Source organism: Felis catus, chromosome A2, assembly GCF_018350175.1.
Source record: "Felis catus isolate Fca126 chromosome A2, F.catus_Fca126_mat1.0, whole genome shotgun sequence".
Taxonomy (NCBI): Eukaryota; Metazoa; Chordata; class Mammalia; order Carnivora; family Felidae; genus Felis; species Felis catus.
The window spans coordinates 40,923,430-40,945,210 of NC_058369.1; positions in this window are offsets into that span (position 1 = coordinate 40,923,430).

Consider the following 21,781-nt stretch of genomic DNA (forward strand, 5'->3'; position numbering starts at 1 on the left):
AACAGCAAAAAAAATTTTGAACAAAAGACCATCTTCCCTTAAATTTCACTCTGGCTACATTCTTGGCAAATCAATTATGTATAAAAACAGTGCTAAGAATACTTTGCCTTTATAGATCATAAGGAGTTAGTTTCTTAGCTCAAATAATTACAACCAGGATTTTCAGTTACAGGAATGTCTGGTGACATGTTCAAACCTCATTCCAAATGCCAGATAGAGAACAATTCGTTGTGTGGTTTCTCTGTCCTGGGGAGGAAATCCAACACCCTGGATGGACTCCCATCTACTAAATGCAAGTAGGATCCCCTTCATACACCAACTGAGGTAACAACAGAAAAGTGATCTTTCCCTCAATTTCTACTATGCCACCATTTAAAGCCACTGAACTAGAGAGTGAGAAGCAGTGAGAGACATCCAAGGGTGGAGCCTAAAGAAGATCTGTCCTTAGGTCATGGAACCATGTTTAAACAACCTGCTCATTTTCTATGTACCACCAGTGATTTAGTGTGCTCAGTTCTTTACATGCAGTTGAGTAATTTCAGTATCATAAAAACCCTCTGAAGTAGGTTTAAAGCCTTCACTCTATAGATAAAGAAATGGATGTGTGATGTTAAGTGGCCTCTCCAAGGCCCTTGATATATGAAGTTAAGTGTGTCTGATGTGTGAGACGCCATCTTCCCTCTGCCCCCTGCCCCCTTGCAGAACAAGACCGTGCTGACCATCAGCAGTGCCAGAAAGAGCCCAGAGGAAAAATAAAAGCTCAAGGTTTGAGTGTAACTCGTAGTGACAAATTTAATAGTGTTTAAGGCTGGAAATGAACATACTTGCTTTCTTTTTTTTTAAATAGACTTCAATTTGTGTGGTTGAATCAAGTTAGGCAGGAGCAAAACTGAGTTAGGTTTTGTTTTGCTCTGGTTGCCCTTAAACACCAGGGGACCTGGACGCCTCTAGCACTGCTTTGCATTTAGGGTGGGTGTTGATTTTTCCAAGGGTCTTCCCTCCACCGTGAGCTTGCTTACAGGGGCTCTCTACACCTGCACCATAGAGGGCTCCTTCTCCATGTTCTTGTTCTCACTCCACTGAAGACTATTTCTTGTCACTCAACACTTGGCAGCCTGACGGGCTGGTGGGGCAAAGGAAGGGCATACATATGCCCGGAGTTCATCCTCAGACTAGGTTTCCTTTGTTTACCTTGATTTTCCTGTCAGGTTCCAAGTTTTCTTTGGATGTCTTGAGTTTCTGGTCTATTTCAATTTAAGAATGATGCAATACATCAGCGAACAGGAAGCTTTGCGTTCATATGCAAGTTTGCTGACTGGAAGACTTTTCCAGAGACTGAGCAGATGAGGAGCCAGACTTTTACGGGGAATTCCTCATCACAGAATGCAGAGGTATTGACTCTGGGATACCAGCACCCATGTTAATGGACCTAGTTCTCTTCAGATCTTTTTCAGAGTGATTCTCATTCTCCCTAAAAGAAATAAGTTCCTGGCTCACAGGATTTTCTCCTGCAGGGCTGGAAGTAGTTTGGCCAACCAATCTTTAGCCTCTCATCTCACTTCCATAGCCTTGCAACCACCATTTCTGAGTTTTCCAGCAATCTGCAGTTTAACTGTCTCAACTCACAGTTCCTGTCCCTTCTCAGGTTTCTCCATTTCCTCCACTTTGCATTCCTCATTATGGCTCTCCAGAAAAATGCCCAAGTGTCTTGTTCATTTGTGAGTCTTTCTATGTTGTCACCATTGCAGGGAGCTTATACACTTGTTCGTGAGGTGGTCTGGTCTGCATCCCAGGGGCAGGAAGGATTTCAGGAAGTTCTGTGTTGGGAAATAAAGGCAATTTTGACGTGCTGTCAATGAGACAAAGATACATGTGATAAGCCTGATAGGATATAAAGAAATTATAAATCCTAACTTCAGTTTCTGAATTGGTCACACAAGAAGAGGTGCAAGGGACCGTCTGCTGACAGATTCTTGAAGGAGACAGAGAGGTGCATGTACCATGCTGTCTAGATACATAAGAGCTAATGGAAATAAGGCAAATCCCAGAAATAGGGAGAATGAAGTTCACAATCAGACCTAACCAGCCATCAAAACTGATGAAGAAAATCTTGGTAGCAGAGAGGTAATATTGTGCACAATTTTTTTTTTTCTGCTGAATCGAATGACACATTTATAAGCTCTTCTCACTTCAATCACACCCCAGTGCCTTAGCTCATCTAATGCCATTAATGATCACTGGATACAAACTGATCCCTTAAGAGAAGCAGGTGAGTGAAACAAACTTACCAGTGAAAGGAACATGGAAGGAATGGAGCACTATAGGCCCATTCTTTCCTTTGATATTCAAAGACGTTTACTGAACAACTACTTTGTACTCCATCACATCCTACCAGGATAGTTGCAAGCAAGTTTAACTGAGAATTGAGTATCTAATTGCTTTTCTATTAAATGAGCATTAAAAATAGTATCTGCTTCATAGAATTGATGCATGAGTTAAGTAAATTAATGTACATGAAGTGCTCAGTCAAGTGTTTGAAATGACTAAATGCTTAACTAATCTTATTATTAAGATTAACCAAAGTATCTGTCCTTGAGGACCTCAAGTAGGAGAGAAATAGACGTGTCAACTAATAAAGACGTTAAAATATAAAATAGGTGTTAGAAGCATATGACAGGAGTTAAATAGAAAACAATAACAAGATAGTAAATAGAAGTCCAAATATGCCGATAATTATATTAAACATAACAACTAAAAGACAAAGATTATCCACCTGGATTAAATAGAAACCCAAAAATACAATGCCTACGAGATAAAACCTTAAAAATAACCTTAAATAAGAGGACACAGGAAGGTTGAAAATAAGAGGATACAGAAAGGTATACCACAAAACACCAACAAAAAGAAAGCGTGTGGACCAAGAAGTTTCTCTTCTTTGCATATAGCTACACAAAGGAGAGTGCTAAGGAGCTGGTAGAATGACTGTTCTCATCAGCACCTGTTCCAAACTGGATTTTCCAGGTGTGACCATTTCCCACCCATGGGAAAGGAGAAGGAAGAGTGTGAGACATGCACACCCAACATTTTTAGATGCAAGACTCAGAATTACTCTCATTACTTCTGCTCAAATGCCACTGGCCACATCTTCATCTAATGACTGCAGCTAATTGCTAGGAAGGCCACGAAATACAGTCGCTCTATCAGCAGCCGTGGGCCCAGATGAACTTTTGATGAGGAACAATTCTCTTAGTAAATGAAGACTTTTTTTTTTAATACAGGAAGAAGGAGAATGGATATTTCCATGTCCCATTTCACAGGAGAAGAAAGTGGGTTTCAGAGAAGTAAGTTGAAGTTACTCACTATCGTAAAACTAATAACTGGAAGGCCTCGAGTCCTTAGCTGTCAGATTCCAGCACCCTTGCTCTTCTTTAGTTGGTCTATAGCCCCTGCACCTCCTCTCCAAATCCATTCATTTATTCATCTGTCTCTCACTGGGTTTGAGAGCCAACTTGAAAAGCCAAGAGAAGAGCAGAGCAGCAGAAGTTCCCAGCAGTCTAAGAAAGAACCCACCCTACATTACTGGCCAAAAAGTACACTGTGGGAGGTTGCACTAAGCAAGGCCAGTGGCATCCCACCAGGAACCCAAATTGGGCAACACTTCTCTCTGGGGAATGCAAATCCAATGCAGAAAGCAATGTGTACATCATTCTTTCCATTTTTGGTAATGGGGGTTGCATGTGCAAATTGTGGAGAAATGCAGCAAGGAGTTGAATAGGAAATTTTGCTTTCTTATTTCACTATTAACACACTGAATTCTACAAAGTTTTCATAAGCATCACTATCATTTTGAAATCATGAGTAAAAGGAATCCGTTCAACCAGCAAAGGTATGTGGAATTAATACAACGTAGAGCTAGTCCTCAAATTCTGAAAAGTCCAGAAATCACAAGGCACCAAAGTAGTGAGCAAAAGTGAACGAAAGAGGCAAGGGAAGAGAAAGAAAGAAGACATGGAGACTGTTTCATAAGAATACTCGTGATTTTAAACTGTCTTGATTTGGGATGACTTTTTAGTTTCCTTCCAGAGTTTTGTTGTAGCAATGCTTTTATTTCACCTCTCCAAAAATGTCTCTAAGCCTGAAAAGACCTCATGGGTTAATTTTGGTTGCCAGGGAAACCGCCTAGATTTGCATAGACTCTCACTGATTCCTGGAGGCAATCCCTGACAACAGGGAAGGCCCACAATAGTACTGGTCTCCAAAGGTCACAGCCCTGCACCATTCACCTTCATTCTATTTCATTTCATTCTATTTCCAGATCCAGCCAACTTGGCTGTTTTGAGGGGGATAGGAGGCAGGGAGACACTCCTGGGGGACACACCTTGAATCCTGCTTTATGGCACATTAATTTTAGTAATACATAGGCCTTAACTGCTCAGTCAGGAATCCTGTGTTACCTTGTTTTAGTTTTGGTTGCATTTATTTTGTATTTTTTATAGCACGTCAATATGATTTCATAACAGACATAATCTGACAGAATAAAACTAAGGTCATGATTGGAGAGGTAACTATGGTTTTCTAACTCTGTGTCCTTTAGAAATGACAAATCTGTATCCACTATTTTTTTACTATTCATTTTAATAGTTTTCAAGTCTGTTCTTAAAATCAGCAATAGAATATAAGGTATTAATTAGAGGGAAGTGATGAAATGGTAAAGTGATAAGATACAGATGGAAATAGTTACTGATCTGTAGATTTAGTCGGCTAAAAACAAAGCCAAGATCCATGAAGGTCCTCTTGGGGGGTGATGGGGATGAAAACTCTAATGGTACATACTTATGTTTAAACTCTACTTAAGTTCTCCAGATGTTGGCTTTGAAGGAGCAATGGAGAGAGAAAAGAATATTCTATTCCTCTCTTTGAGCCTTTTCTATAAATTCCAAGATGGAGAGTATTAAAATTACTTTGGATTAAATTATGTGAAGGCAATATGGCCCCAAGTATTTTACCACTTAACCTCCTAAGGGCATCAGTTTCATTATCAGTGAAAGATGGGAGAAGCACTAACTTTCTAAATCTTTTTCACTCTGAAATATCTTATCTGAAAAATTATGATTTTGTGAATTCCTGAGTCTTTTTTACTCTGAAATGTTATGATTTTATATATGATTTTATTATGATTTAACTGCCAATTATCAGGGAAAATGACTCTCTGGAAGCAGCCATTAGACTTAAACATGGTTGCTACTTTTTGTCCTGAAATATGGTATAGGAAACATATGTTGTTTTTGCTGCCCATCATCTACTTGTCCTTCTTTTAGCTCTACCTTTTTTATTGAGGAAGGTCATCCTTCTAAAACTTTCATTGAAGGTGCTTCTGGTGGATTTGTCTGAACCCCCCCTTGGGTCTGGAGTGAAGTGTGTGGTTCAGTACCACCAGTCAGAACATCACCTGTTTGTCTCCACAGCAATTGGTTCAGGGACAGTCATATGAGCTAATAGGGGCCAACAACAAGCACAGAAACTTTCATAGGTGGTGGTTTAAGGAGCCATGCTGTAGCATCCTTTCTGTTGTAAAAGAAGAATCCAGAGTTGCCATCGGGCTCCACATAGAAAATGAGAATGCAATGGGTTTGACAGTAAGATGACACATCTTTGTTTGACTCCTGAATCCAACTACACAGAGTAAATTCTACCCTAGGACTTTTTTATTACATGAACCAATAAAGTATCTTTGGGCTTAAGTCAATTTGGGTCAGATTTTCCACTGTTTCCATCAGCAAGAACCTTAAATGATGCACATAGAATACGTCAAGTTTAAGCACTGGAGGGGTAAGATAGAATACTGAAATGAACACCAGGTCAACAATGTATTTGGTATTCTGGAGTCCAATAGAAATTTATTCACTACAAGTATAACAAGAGAATGCTTAATTTGAAGCTGACCACAAACGAATGCAAAAATCTCTCCTAGATATTTTTCCCTTAGTCACTGCCCTGAGCAAATATAATTATGGACTTGGCTAACTCTTCAGCCCAACCTTGTCCAGTTTCTATGATGAATCAAGCTTCAGTGTTGGGAAGAATAAAGTCCCTCACTGATGAAACTAGTCAGATTTCATACCCTGGTGACAGTAACAAGGATGTCACTTATCAATGTCACAATAGGAAAGAATCCAAAGGATAACCAAACCTTACATTTCAGACCTCCATTTAAAGAATCTGACCTAGAAACAGTAAGAGACTTGCTCAGGAATACAGAACTAGGAAAGACCAAGATTTGGGCTAGAATTTGGTTCTCCAGCTGCCTGATCAGTGAAACACATCCAGTTAAGCAAGTCTGTAGAATGTCAGGATTACTATATCTAGAAATCACTTTTGCTACTTAAGGGAGAAGATGTGTACTTTACTATTCTCATAAAGGAATCTTGCTGAGCTCAATGGGCAAGACAAATTCAAAATGTCAAGACAACTTTTATGCAATTTCAAGTCAACAGCCTACTATGAATGCTGATCTGAACTTCATCCCTAAATGGCAAATCACAAGAGCAATATACTTCTTAAAGCTTTAGTTTTTTTAGATTTGTTAAGGTTTTATTTCTTTATTTGTGAAATGAGAATAATAGCAACTTTCCCATAAGACTGTTGTGATGACAGTATGAGATAATACAAGTCAGCTGCTGCACAGATGTTAAACAACATCAATGCTCTCCTATCAGGATCACCACTATCATTACTATTTCTAGTGATGTTTTTACTCTATGACTAAACCCCGGAAAACACCCTTAAATAAAGAGTAATGCCTAACTGCATATTATCTTCTCAACAATAACTAAAACATTTTTTTTGCTTTCAGTTGCTTTAATTAATTAAACTCTTATCGGAAGAATGTTCTTGTATAAATGTAAGTATGCTCAGAAATTCCTAGGTGAATTTTGTCTTTCCATTGGACAGGGGATTGATTAAATCACCCCTGTGAATTAGCTCACTAAGCCAATACAACAAGCTTTTCTTAGAATTGTAGTGATAAAAGATAGGGATTTGCACAGCTTTTCTATATCTGTATGATATACTAAATTTATTCTGTTGACTAGTTTTTTTTAAAAAAATGTTTTCTTGTATACTTTCTAGTCACTAAGCAGAGAGAAAATAAAATGAAAATGGAATAGTTTCCTAATATGATTGAAAGGAAAGTGTGTCTAAAAAGCCTTAGAGCCCCAGAAGCATGAATGCAAACCATGTCTGGTGATAAACACACTCAGTTATTTTTGAATAACAAGAGGATTGTGCAATTTAATTCAAATAAATTGAAACCATTCTGTACACAGATTAAATGCTGTATGTTTAACTGTTGGACATTATAAACCATCAAAATGGTCCCTCTTGACCTAGGTAGAAAGAATGAGGTAGAAAATAGCACATTCTTTTTGGTGTAAAAACAAAAGTTAATGTCTTTTTTGTGTCGAGAGAATATGCCAACACATAACACAGTGCTCATCTACCATTGGTTTAGCTAACCCTTATAATGAAGCCTTCGCAGGAAGAGTCTAAGTTCTTAACCCATGAAAATATATTCTCTGAAAACCATTTGTAAAATAATTTTCTCTATATTTTCAATGGGATATAGAGAAAGAAAGAAAGAAAGGAAAATTATTTTCTGAAAGGAAACAGAACAGAGACCTGTAGAAATGCAGAACCCCACGGACATATCCAAGATGGTTCTGGTAATGAGAATTCAATGGTTTGGTCCTTCAATTCTTAAGATTCTTAATCATGTAGGCTTCTCTCCCCTTGATTAGAAAAATAATATAGAAAACTTGAAAGGTTTAAGCAAGCACCAAACACCCAAGATAACCAGTGGGATCATTTGGATTATATTCTTTAATAAACATTTTCCCTGTCTACAAAATCATGACAAATAGTCATAACTTCACTCTCTCTTTTTCTTTCCTTGCTTTTAAGTAATTACTATGCTACCATGACAATAATCTTCCTACACACAGTTTTTAAGGGTTTCTCACTACTGCCACTGATATTACATGGTTTCAAAGCCACCACTGTCTCTCACCTGGATTATTGCAAATCTAACTGGTCTCCCCGCCCTCGCCGGCTTCGGTGGATTCTCAACCAGCCAGAGAAATAGCACTTAAACCCATGTCAGATAGTCTCTTCTTTGCTCAGAACCTTCCAATTACACTCAGTAAAAGACAAAATTAAATATGCCTCCTCAAACATCCTCAACTTTCCTTTTTGACTTCCTATTTTATTAGCTTCATCCTTATTCGTTCTGTACCGACTGCAATGGCCTCTGTCCATGGAACGTAGCAGGCACGCTCCTATCTTAGTATGTGTTATTCCTTCTGCTTGGATGTTTTTCTCCCAGACGCCACAGGCCTGCCTCTCTCACACTATGTCTTTCATTGGTCATCTTACCAAAAACTGCGGTGCCTCTCCTCCATACGTTGTTTCTTTCTTCTTTTTCTGGTTCAAGCCGTGTATTTGAAGGTAATTCCACAAAGTGCTAAGAGTGATTGCGGAAGTAGGACCAGGAAGAGAGGAAGCCAATAAAGAATATGCTAATGAGAGGGACACTACTGCAGGCAACTGAGCCTGAAGCCCCTGGGGAACACCCTGAGAGACTTCCTGGAACATGCCTCAGAATTGTTTTCCTGAGGTGCAAGGAAGCTGAGGTATTTACCCTTTCATGCTCTCTCCTGAGCCAGAGCATGCCCTCAACAGAGAGACAAAGGAAGCCATTCAGCAGGTATGGGGGCTGTTTGCAGAGATCTCTGGGGATGGCAGAGGGGCTTGACAGAAGCGCCACAGAATGGACACTTAACTGGTTGTCCTGCATCCACTCTTGCTCCTTCCCATCCATCCCAATTACTGCTCCCAAAGTGATCCTTCTAAAATACCAAATAGATAAAATTATTCACCTGCTTAAAATCTGTCCACAGCTCCCCACTGTTTTCAGAATAAAATCCAAATAGACTGGCCTGACATTTCATTCTCAGCCACTCTTCAGGCTTTATATCCCACTTTTCCAGCATCCAAATCAGGCTCCAGGCACCATTCTAACTGTAGATTCTCTCTTGAACCACACTTGTGAGGTCCCCATAGGCACACAGACACAGCCATCCTGTCGGAAGGCCACCCATAAATATTTAACACACATATATTTGACTAGCTATTATATGCTAGGCTCTATGCTAGACACTGCAGATACACTGAGGAATAGATCACAGTTGCTGTCTTCAAAGAGCTAACTGTCTAAAATCTACGCAATGCTTTTACCTTCTTTAATGTCTTGTTTTTTTCCTAAGCACTTAACTATCCTACATACTGTATGCATTTTACTTATTTGTCTTGTCCTTTGGTTGTCTGTCTTACTAGAATATAAGCTTTGCAAAGACAGAGATTTTTATTTGTTCCCTTGAATCTCAGTTGTCCAGAATGGTACCTGGCACATAATCAGAGAGGAACCCAAAAAATATGTGTTGAATGAGTTATTTATTAAAATTACTTGAACATTTTCATAATATTCTCTTGTTTTCCTGCCTTCTCATCCACCTACATTGGACTATTTAAGTTTACTTCCATTTATATATTTTTAATAAATGACACTAGTGAAACTCCATAAATATACTTATCTGCCCATATTCACAGTTATTTCCTTATGTTCAATTCCCAGAAGTGAAATTATTGGGTTTACGATTCAATATCAATATATGTAAGGCAATATTTGCTTCCTGACCCTCTGTCTGACACTGGATATAATAATTTTTTTCTAGCCAATTTGACAGGTTAAAAAAGTGGTATTTCATTGCAGTTTTAATTTGCACATTTTTGCAAGTCACATCATTTTTTAAAAAATATTTTCTGGTGGCTGTCCTATTTTATGTGTTTTCCTTAGGTGGGCATGGAGAAATAATTACTAAAGAATCACACTGGAGTCCACCTGATGTTCTCTGGGTCTCTACCAACTTTGTATCAAAATACGACTAAAAAACTTCATCCTTGGAGATGATGTGATACTTGGGTGATAGATGATGTCATATTTGGAAGACACCACACCATTTTGTTCACATACCCAACAGCAGAGAAAAATCTTTGAGCAGGATACCCTAAGGTGAACAGTTTCCAAAACAACTTCCACTAAGGACCTTGGTGAGAAACTCCCATTATGCTGGACAGTGGACTATCTGCTTCTGAATTCAGAACACTGCTTAGAACTCCTGTGACCCATAATACCCTTCACCTTTCAATACTAAGGAGCAAATTGAGAGCCCAGCAATCCAAGGGATTATATACTTTTCTTTCTTTTTTAAAAAATAATCTTACTCTATTTTTGGTCCCAGAATAATTACAGGCAGGCAGAGTGAGACATGTTACATCAACTTGAAAGATGCCTCTACCCACTTTCTTAACTTTGAGGCAAAATTAGCTGTACGTGGGGACTTAGAGTTCAGCACAGTGTTGGGAAATTCAGGCTCACCACACAGACCAATCCCATTATGTGAGGATCAACACTTCCAGGCATCATGGCTGGTAAGTAGATCGCTGGGCATGCTATTCATGGTTAACAGAGCCCTCATTGGTTCTAGTGCATGGTTTCAAAGAATCACATCAGGATTCTGGCTGCAGAAACCCAGAAATGATGCTCATTTTAAAAAGCCAATTTCTCTTTCCACTTTAAACATTTATTAGCAAAAGATCATCATCAAAGGACGTATTCCTGTGATATCAACTAGCTGAAGGAATCTGCAAGAGGGGGGCTTTTCTTTAATGTTTTCTCAGAATTCCTCCCATTTATCAATTAGTTTGAAAAGGTTGGTTATATTCAAAAGTCTCTTAAGGAAAATATATTTTCCTTTTCTTCTAAGTTTTTTTTTTTAAATAAAATAAACTCTTAATTTTCAGATCTTTATTGAAGCTCAGTTTCTTCCTCGGATCAAAGGAGAAATAATCTCTCTTCCATTTCTAGGTTAGCTAAGTTTTGAGACTGGGTCTTGTCAAAGTGATCTGTATGAAAATAGAGAAGCTGTCCCTGCTCTTGGTGCCCAACCCATCATGCTTAACCTCCAGGGATGCTAATGAGAATAACAGCTGAAAGGTCCCAGAGGAACACCACACAGACACTGAATTGTGTTCCTTCTGCATTTGGAATGACATTTAAATGAAACCTGCAGCTGTTTAGAATGTGGTTAAGAAGATTTCCCACGGAATTGTTTTCCAGACCTCTGGGGCAGTTATAATGAGAGGTTCAGTCTAAGTTTCAGGGGAAAGAGATCAAACCACATGAACCTCAACCTCTATATGGAAAAGTTCCAGAAAATGTTCAGAAGATAAACTGCAGCAGGGACCTTAGATTGGTAACAGCTCACAACTCTAAGCACTTAGCCTCATTCATTGATTCCTGCATCCAATGAATGCTAGTTTTAAGTATATACAAAATATTCCACATAACAAATCAGATGCCTTAGAGAATGTGGCTAATATGTTACTGAGGGAGACACCCAAAAGGAAAATAAATAGCATTTAGTGGAAGGTGTACAGAAGGAAATGAGGAAGGTGCTGTGGTAGAGAATAGCTGAGACAGATGTGCTTTAATTAGGGTGGTCAGGGAGGGCTTCCAGGAAGAGGAGATATTTGGGTAGAAGTGTTAAAAATGAGAGGGTACTGGTTATTCAAACAGCTTTTTATTCACAGTATTATAGGAACTCACAATCTCTGGGATCTGACTGGAGAGCAACAATATTTTCTTCTTGTCTGAAAGGACACCCACCTGTTCAATCTCCCTGGTAACTTCAGAGGACCAGATATTCCCTGCTGCCTGTTATTCTAAGGGCTTAGAAGACAATTATGGACTAAGGGTTAATAGAATCTTTTTCCCTTCTGCATAAGAACTCCCCTTTTGGTTAGCTCTCTTGATCTGTTCCCACTGGTAACCTGATAAGGTCAATGTCACCTGTTGCTAGGCAACCTTATTAATGATAAAATGACTCCACATTGGAAGATTACATTTAGACCAGGAGAAGGCTATCTACTTGATAGGAAGTCGTAGCTATGCGCTTTTCTGAGTAGGGTTAGTATTCTTATAACCGGGCACAGCCCTAGCACGGACCCTGGAAACTCTGCCAAAACTGTTATTACAAGAGACATTGTCTCCTGAGGGGACAGGGCTGTTCACACACCTGTTCTAGGTGGTCTCTTTGCACTCCAGCTATTGCCTTAGGAGACTTGCCCTAATAACCATAATAACTGTCATGTGGACACTGAAGGATTTTTACAGAATAAGAACACCTGCTTCTGTCCTCCTGGGAACTTTGGATTCTGGTTCGCAACCTTCTTCATAGAGTAAAGCCTCTTGTGGGCTGGTGTGGGTTCTGAATCTGAATGTTTCTTTGAACCCAAGAAAACCACGAGTAGGCTCTACAGAACAATACCTAGTGGAAATGGGAGTGTTAGAGCAATGAGTGGGGAAGAAAAGCCAAAATCACAGTGATAGTCCTGAGTTGGGAGGAAATGAACAAAATTAATCTCCACCTGAAATCTATTCCTCTTCCAGCTGTCTACATAGCATTCTCTTCTCACTGACTCTATTACCAGCCATTTGGTGAGACTGATGTAGAAGATATTGAAACATTGAACATCTGTTCTGGTCTGTGATTCCGAGTCTCCTGGATTTCATGGCACAATGAACATTAAAAAATATTGAAGAAGTGGGTGACTCGGTTAAGCGTCTGACTTTCATTCAGGTCATGATTGTACGGCTCGTGAGTTAGAGTTGGGCATCGGGCTCTGTGCTGACAGCTCAGAGCCTGGAGCCTGCTTTAGATTCTGTGTCTCCCTCTCTCTCTGCCCCTCCCCCGCTCGCACGCTGTCTCTCTCTCAAAAATGAGTAAACATTAAAAAATATTGAAGAGGCAGACATCAGGTTGTCAAATTTTATTTTGCCAAGTACAGGTACAAACAACTGCAGCATTGGCACATACTCTCAACTGTTAATGTCATTTCCAAAGGGAAAACTCAGCACAAATTTATGAAAGAGCTATTTCTTAGGTTGAATAAATTCAGCTTTATAAAACCTACCATATACTAGAAGACATGGCCCATGGAGGGAAGATATAGGAAAGCCCTTTCTTAAAACCCTGAGCCATGCTTAAGTTTTTCTTCTTTTCCTTGGTAATTAGGGGAAAATTCATCACAGACCGACACTGGCCAAAGGCCTAGTGTGTGGAAACCCTTGAACCAGATGTCTTTCAGAGCTTTCCAGCTCTGGAATTTTTTAATTCAAACCCTACCCACTCTATGAAGACTAGTTCCATCATAGAGCTTTCTGCAATGGTGTCAGCTTAATCTCTCCTCTCTGAATTATTTGTATAATAAATAATGAATTACTTATTATGAATTGATGCTGCACAAATTTGACATTTACTAAATTCTACCCAATACCATTAACTAAATATTTCCTCTGTGATCAACTCCCCAAGCTAATAAGACGATATGCTCTGGGTACCTGGTTGGCTCAGTGAGTTGAGTATCCAACTCATGATTTTGGTTTAGGTCATGATTCCAGGGTCATGGCATTGAGTCCCCCTCTGGCTCCGAGCTGGGTGTGGAGGTTGCTTGGGATTCTCTCTCCCTGTCGCTCTCTGCCCCTCCCCCACTCACATGTGTGCATGTGCACGGTTTCTCTTTCTCTCTCTTTCAAAATAAACATTAAAAATATGGCATAAAACAAATATGAGTAATTTCAGTAATTCCCAGAGCCTGATGCAACATATAGTCTCAAAAAAATAATAAAACAAAAAAACCAAAAGGACAGAAAAAGTGTCTAGGAACAGAGGACTAGAATTTCACGGGGTAACTGAAATAAATGCATTGCTTTCACTTAGAATATCAACTGCCGAGACATAGCTGACAGAGAGATATTTATATCATCTCAGGTAATTCTAAGGGAAATTAAGCAAAGCAGTAGCCCTTTCCCCTCTATTTCAGCATAGTACTTAGCCAAGCTCTAACTAAAGGTTGGCAAGCTTTTTCTGGAAAAAAAACCAGATAGTAAATATTTTAAGAGTAATCGGCCATGTGGTCCCTGCTGCAATGACTCAACTCTGCTGATGTTATGTAAAAGTAGCCATTGCCAATTCACAAACAAGGTGATATGGCTATTTTCCAATAAAACTATACACAAAAGTCACAGGCAGGCTGGATATATATGGCCTTTGGGCCATAGTTTGCCAGCCCCTGTTCTTGGCAGAAGGACAGGCACTCTTTGCCTACTTGCAAATAAACTAAGGATTCCAGTTAAACAATTGACATTCTACTGTTGCTGCTTAGTACAGCACTAGTTTACGAGCCATTCACTTCGGTATGGGAAAGTCGTTTTCCCAGTGAAGTTCCAGATGTTGGAAAGAGGGAGAGAGAGAACACCCACCTAGTAAGCAGATTATCCGACAAAATTAACTTTGGGTTAAGATGTCACGAACAACTTCCCCTCATATTATTTTTCAGCTTGCACGGAAGAGAGTTTTCATAGATTGTGAGGATTATAGAGTGGAACTCAGCTCTTGGTGGCATTGATGATGGAGGAGGAGGAAGAGCAGAAAACAGAGGTAGGAAGGGAATTAGAAAATGATGAAGATGAAGCAAAGGAGGATTTCTTATTATGAGCAATCATTTCCGGCCTTATTGTTTTGCTCACTTTTCTGTAATCTGTAATAAATCATTGACTATAATGAGAGAATTTTGCATGTGACAAGGTCTTATAATTTCCTTCTCTGAAATTAGACTGATTATCAGAATAGAGATTCATGTTAATAACGGGGTTGGTTTTGGGATTTGGTCTGAACAGAGTTTATTCTGTCTTATAAAGCACTGCAGACAGCTTTCCCCTAGAAACACTATATAAATTCTGGCGATTGACTGATGGATGGATTGATTGGGGGACTGCCCTACTGTTTTTAAAACATTTTAAATTGCCATGAGTGGTTCTGACCCACTGTGCAGAAATTAGATGGCAGCTACCTACTTCTATTCTTAAATGGCAGCCTGATGCAGGCCTATTGTTTTAAGGTACTTTGTCCCCACGGGTATTGGACGAGAGCTGATGGCCAGACAACTAGTACACGTCAACTCTGTTTACCCATGTGGGAGTACAAGAGAGCGTACTTTCACAGCCCCTGCTCACAGTTCATGTTCAAAGAAATGGCATGCAATCTGCCTGTCACTACATACATTTAAAATAATGTGTTCCACAGCAAGGCGTCTATTAATAGAACAGCAAAAGGTAGTGTTTTGCTCCTACTGTTTGACACAATACCAGTACAAGTTGCTATTCCCTAACCATCATGTCCTCATGCTAAAGGCAGTAGGGCTACAATTTGAAGACTATTTACTTTTAAGGCAACTACTCAGACTGTCTTCACAATTCCCAGCGAACAGTCTCCAGTTAGGAATAAATTCTCTCTCCTAAATAAAGTCTGTGTGACAAACGTATGAATAAAGTTACATTCGTCACTGCATACTCTAAAATAAACCAGATGAAGTAAGATCAGAAAATGGGTCACGTGGACATTTATATTTTGGGGCTGACCAACTGTCGTGCCTCTTTCAGAGAGTTACAATCCCCTCCCACGTGCACTCATTGCTTTTTTTGGTGGGACTGAGTCTCTGCCCTCCATTTTGCTAGGCCCCAGTCCAAAGAGGATTTCTCTCCAGAATTTGAATCTTTAAGAAGTAGAACCAAGACAGGATAGGTCTTTCATTGTAGTGTCTGTGCCTTGAAATGCTACCAGTTAGTTGCTGAGACCTACATCTTTGGGGCCACTCTGGCTCCTGTTTCCACTCAAAGTTTCTAGCCTTCCTTGGATTCTGTGAACGGCCTTTCATACTTCTAATACATCCCTTTTCTGCCCAAGCAAGCCACACAATCCATTTTGGCCCTTTTGTGACCAAAGGACCCTAACTGAGACAACAAGGGAGTACAAATTTTAAGGAAAACAACATATAGAGTTTATAGTTCTTGGTTTACTTTTGCTACCGGAAAGGTCTGCCGGAATCCAGCTCCAGCAGGTCCAGAGATTCCCGAAGGATGAACGGCATTGGCAAAAAAGTGAAAATAAAACAAAACTAAAATAAAAAAAATAAATAAAAATGGGCTCAGACAACAGTAGTGCGTTGAACTGGCCGATTTGTTGTAGCAAATGTGGCATTCTATTTGCTAGTGATTTCCTTGTGGCATATGTCATCTACGTTTTTCTAACATTACCTAATTTTAAAAATGTTCCTATGTGTAACAACCTTTAAGAAATAACATGGTGATTTTCTCGTAATATTCCCGCATACCCTTTGATTATTCATTAATTTCTTACATTATTCCATTATGCATTTGTGTTTATCTATAATCTTATAATTATCTATAATCTATAAAGCATTTGTTTTGCTGTTCACATGAAAGACCCTCCATTTCTCAACACCTCAAGTGGAACAGTTACAGGGACATGACCTCCTAACCACACGAGGCCAGAAGAACAATGTGTTTGCCTCGGTCTAAGGTGCCAGGAAGGGTCCGAAAGGACCTTAGAAACCCATGCCTCACACATTCTCAGAGACACAATGCACCTAGGAATCAATGAACCATACTGTACCTTAACCAACTAAGTTCAGTCATCATCTGGAATGCCTTCCAGGGGGCCAGGTGGGCCTACGGGTTGAAGTCACCTGTACCCAGAGATACACTCATTAGTTGCCAGAGTGAGGCTTTTAAATCCCTATGTCTCTCCTTTACAGGCCCTCTTTGCTGGCAACTGCATGAGGCTATCCTTCCTGCACGTAGAGGAGTCTCCATAGGGGATGGCAAGGGCTAAATGTAAGGCCGCACAATTTCTTGCGGAACCTTATTTTCTTTCCTAGTGGTTCTTCTCCCAGAGGGCCTGTCGAGGGCAATTCCCCAACAGACAATACCCCAGGTAGTTTTAAGGCCAAATTACGTAAAAGCAGGAGTACAAGAAGCTTCACTGTCTGTGGGCCGCCCTGCAGTCACCAATCCGTCCACAGCTCGGGCCTTGCTACTCAGGCTGGGATGGCTCGGCTTCCAGCAAAGGTCTATACATAGAACATTACAACAACCTTTTGAAGTGTGAAAAGATATTAAGAAATTAATAGCCACCAAAAAGTGTTCAGGACTCAGTAGGTTTTTAAAATCAATGAGTGTTTCATAAATAATATAATAAATATTGAAGTGTACATTTTTTCCATACGCTGCTTATGGTCATGTGTTTGGCGAACATAGAGCAATGCACATTTGCTTTAAAATAGAATGTAATGGGGTGCCTGGGTGTCTCAGTTGGTTGAGCGACCGACTTCAGCTCAGGTCATGATCTCACAGCTCATGAGTTCAAGCCCCGGGTTGGGCTCTGGGCTGACAGCTCAGATCCCAGAGCCTGCTTCTGATCCTGTCTCCCTTTCTCTCTGCTCCTAACCCACTCACATTCTGTCTCTGTCTCTCTCAAAAATAAACATTAAAAATTGTTTTAAAATAGAATGTAATTATTGTAAAAGCCACAAAGATCAGCATCAGTATGGTTCTTTGGTTCTATTTTCTAGGAGAGTTAGGAAGCAAGTTGACGGACTGGCCCTCAGAAGAAATCTTCGATGGAAGTGAAGGGAAAAAAAGTCAGATTTCATAGCTGCCTCTTCAGGGATCTTTCTTAAAATACTCTACTGAGATCAAGTGAATTGGTGAGCGATTTATTACAAATTTTGTGTCCTATTTCTTTAACTGTAACCTTTATCTCAAGTTCCTCTTATTTCTGTCCTCCTTCAAACTATTATTTCAACTATCTGAAGCGTGTACCTTTTTCTTTAGTTCCTTTTTTCCCCCTTTTTGCTCATTATGATTTGATGTGGATTCAATTTTCCAAAAATATATCTCTGGTTCAATAGTTTCTATGTTGAATATGGTAATGTGACTCTTAATGAAAGCATTTCTCTCTCTCTCTTTCTGGTGAATCCTTATCTCTGCTTAAAAATGATTAAATAACTGAATCATGATGCCTTCTCTTTAGGTGAAAATGAGCTTGGCATTCGTAATTTAAATATATGGGCCAGGAAATGTACTTCTCTGTTTGCTGTATACTGCATTCTATGAAGAGTAATTATATGCTTTCACTGTTGAACAGCAATGAACTTGTAATGCAATAATACTCTAATCAATGCCTTATGTTTATATGCAGCCAGACTATCACTCCCTTTAATTTGCAGTGCACTGACTTCTCAGAGGTGCAGAAAAGAATGAGAGCCTGTTTTCTTTCTTAACTATAATTGTGTATTTACCTTTAACCCTAGGATTTGATCATAACAAAGGCTGAGTTGCTCATTGTCCTTCAATGGGGCTATGTGTTCATGGGTAAGATGCCTAATTGAAGGTGTATTTCGCCACCTGAACTCACAAAGATTAAGCAATTTAGAACTAAAAGGAGCCACAGTGGTACTTTATAGGGGCAATTATCCGTGTAGCAGTTTTGATTTTCTGAACCAGAAACCCAATTACAACACAATCTTCATCTAATACATGTTCAAAGATAGCCAAGGAAGAGAAGAGGTAGTCTTGTATACTCAAATAAACACTTCACAAAACATTAAGAGAAGTGAATTCTAGTTCTGCCGCTAACTAGTCTGTGATCTTGAGCAAATTCCTTAACAACATTCAGACCCAAATTTATCTGTAAAATAAGTATAATAAAATATGTGTTATATATCCTAAAGTATTATGAACGGACTCACATATAATAGTATACATAATTATATAATCTTTGAGAAGTATAAAGCACTGAAAAATAAAGAAGATTCTTGTTAAGAACTAGGCTACCATGGCACCAGGAATTAGCTTCATGTACTACTGGATTCTGACATGGACTCCATCTCCTACTCCATTCACCCTGGAATGGATGTTCTGTCTTCACCCAGCGAGCATCAGCCATGCCATTCCTAAGCCACAGTGATTGGTTCAGGGGTGGACATATCATTTCAATGATCCAATGAGAGAGAAGTTCAGGACTTCCTCTGTAATAACTCAGGGAAAAGAATTCCACTCTCTCTCTGGGGGGCGTGTTGACCAGATGTGAGGTGGAAGGACTATAGTTCCTATTTTGTTAACAAAAGAGAAATCAATCAGAGAAAGGCAGAAGTTAGAGAACTACAAGGAAATCGCTTCAAGTGTAAACTCTGCCCTACCTCAGGACTATTTAACTCTTAGGAGCCAGAAAGATTTTGGTCAAGCCAGTTTGCACTGGGCTTTTTGATATTTCTGCTAAAGGCACCTGATATGTAACAGCCTCAGGGGCATAAGACAGAGTAAGGTATGGAGTGAGAAGCAACCATCAAAGAAATGCCAGTAATTACAAGAAAAAAACAGAACAGCTTTAGGAGAAAGGATATAGATGGATATTTCGTCCTTATCTTCCTCCTTCTTTTTCTTTCCTCAAGAATGATGGTTGGGTTTCTTTTTTGTTGTTGTTTTTAATTTTTTTTACGTTTATTTATTTCTGAGAGACAGAGAGAGACAGCATGAACAGGGGAGGGGCAGAGAGAGAGGGAGACACAGAATCCGAAGTAGGCTCCAGGCTCTGAGCTGCCAGCAAAGAGCCCGATGCGGGGCTCGAACCCACGAACCATGAGATCGTGACCTGAGCTGAAGTCGGACGCTTAACTGACTGAGCCACCCAGGCGCCCCTGATGGTTGGGTTTCTTGAGAGGAAGTGTATGAAGATGGATGAAGAGACAATTACACTTTGGATAAATTAAGGTAACTCTTCAAATATCAGTGGTCTAAGACAACATTAGTTTAGAATCCAGTTTTCTATGGTGAGGAAGAGAATGGGGGAGTCAGTTCCTGGAATCATGTAGGAACCAGGTAGTTTTCCAAGTGTAGCTTGCAAGATTACTCAGATTGTTGATATCCAGCCATTAAACATGGAAAAATAAAGAAAAAATGGTCATACTTTCCTCCATTAGATACAACTCAGTGACATGCCCAAACCCAACTGTGGAATAAACTAGGAAATGTAGTTCAGCTGTGTGCCCAGAAGAGGGTAAAATGGTTTCTGAACAGTTATCTGTATCTGCTTCCTACTTATAAGGTTATGATTTTGGCTTGGGAATTGTGGCCAGCAATAGTTGACGCTACAAATTTAAAATATGTACCAGAGCCAGGAAGATAATATACAGCAGTGAAACCAGCCAAGCAAAATGTAATAAAGAATGGCAGAGATTTGGTCAAAACAGAAATTAAGTCATTTGGACTAAAGAAGAGAGCCATTGATCACTCAGCTAACGGTCGTCACACAGGAATCTGAATTCAGTGTTTCTAGGTTTTATTTCTCAAGATCAACTGAAAATATAAATTTCATGTACAGTTTTTTGATTCTTAAATGTTGGAAAATAATTTGTTATTGAAACACCAAGAAAAACCAAAGGAGACCTAGTTCTGATACCCAGCTCTATTTGCTGACCACCAACTTACAATCCACACGGTAGACCTCTTGCTCTATTTGTAATTTTTTTTTTGAGCATAGGGCCCTAATACAAATGGGTGTATGTTTATTAAACTTATATAAATATGCTATCCAACTATACTTCAAATATCATGAGGCATTAATATCTCATCATTTAGATGTCAAACTAAAATGAAATTTTTAACATTTCTCCCCACACTCTGGGGGGGCTATGACACATACATCATAGTTTGGAGGCAACAGTTCTGTGAGTCCACTGTTTTTCTTTTGACATCTAAGTTTTTCTTAGAAATTTTTGTTTTCTAAAACCTTTATGTTGTATATTCACCCATATAAGATTGGCTATGAGACTCATTAGTTTGCAACTGATTAGACTCTCCTGTGATGCCTATCAATTATTTTCTTCTTTGTGATTTCAGGCAAACTATGACACTGGCAGGTACAACATTGTCTGAGGCCAATTTCTGTTCTGTGTGAAATGGCTGAGGTTCAACTCCCAAGTTCTGATGACAAATATTTCCAGTTTCTTTTTTTTCTCTTTTACCTCAAATATGCAAAAGTGCTTATTTTTACTATTCATAGAAAACCACTCCTGACTGTGATAATTATTACAGAATTCCAGTGATATGTTTTATGAATTGAAGAACTATATGGACTAAGAAGAATCTTTATAAAATATACATAGTAGATGAACAGCATATAATGCTCATTTAAAACATAACATTCAGACTTGTAAATATATTTGTTTATAGATTTATATGTACCCTAAAAGATTTAATGAAGTGTAATTTTTTTTACATTTACTTCGTGTGTCTAGAAATTTTCATTGGGTATATTTTTTCCTCAGTATCCTGAATTCACTGCAAGCTGGAATTATTTAAGAGAACTAATTTCCCAGCAACAGACAGAGGCTGTAATTAAGTACCATCCCTTGGGCCTGTCATGGACTTGACTGTAAAAAGCAAAGTAATAGGAAAGGTCTAAGAAAATGCTTTCATGCCAACTAGTCTTTGAATTACAGAGCTGAGAGAAATGCGTGGATGTGTCCAACTCAAAAACAGATATGGGAATGCTCAGGTCATTGAGATCAATGTGAACATTCAGTGCTACCAAACTGCTACTAACACTTGTTTAAAGAATTAAAGGGCATCTTTGTTTTTATTTATTTTTGTTTCTTTCATTTCAATTTCACCTGGCCTTAGCCAAAGAGATGTCCTTAAACCTTAAGGTTTTGCCTGTTTGATTTTTTAAAAAAAATAACAAGC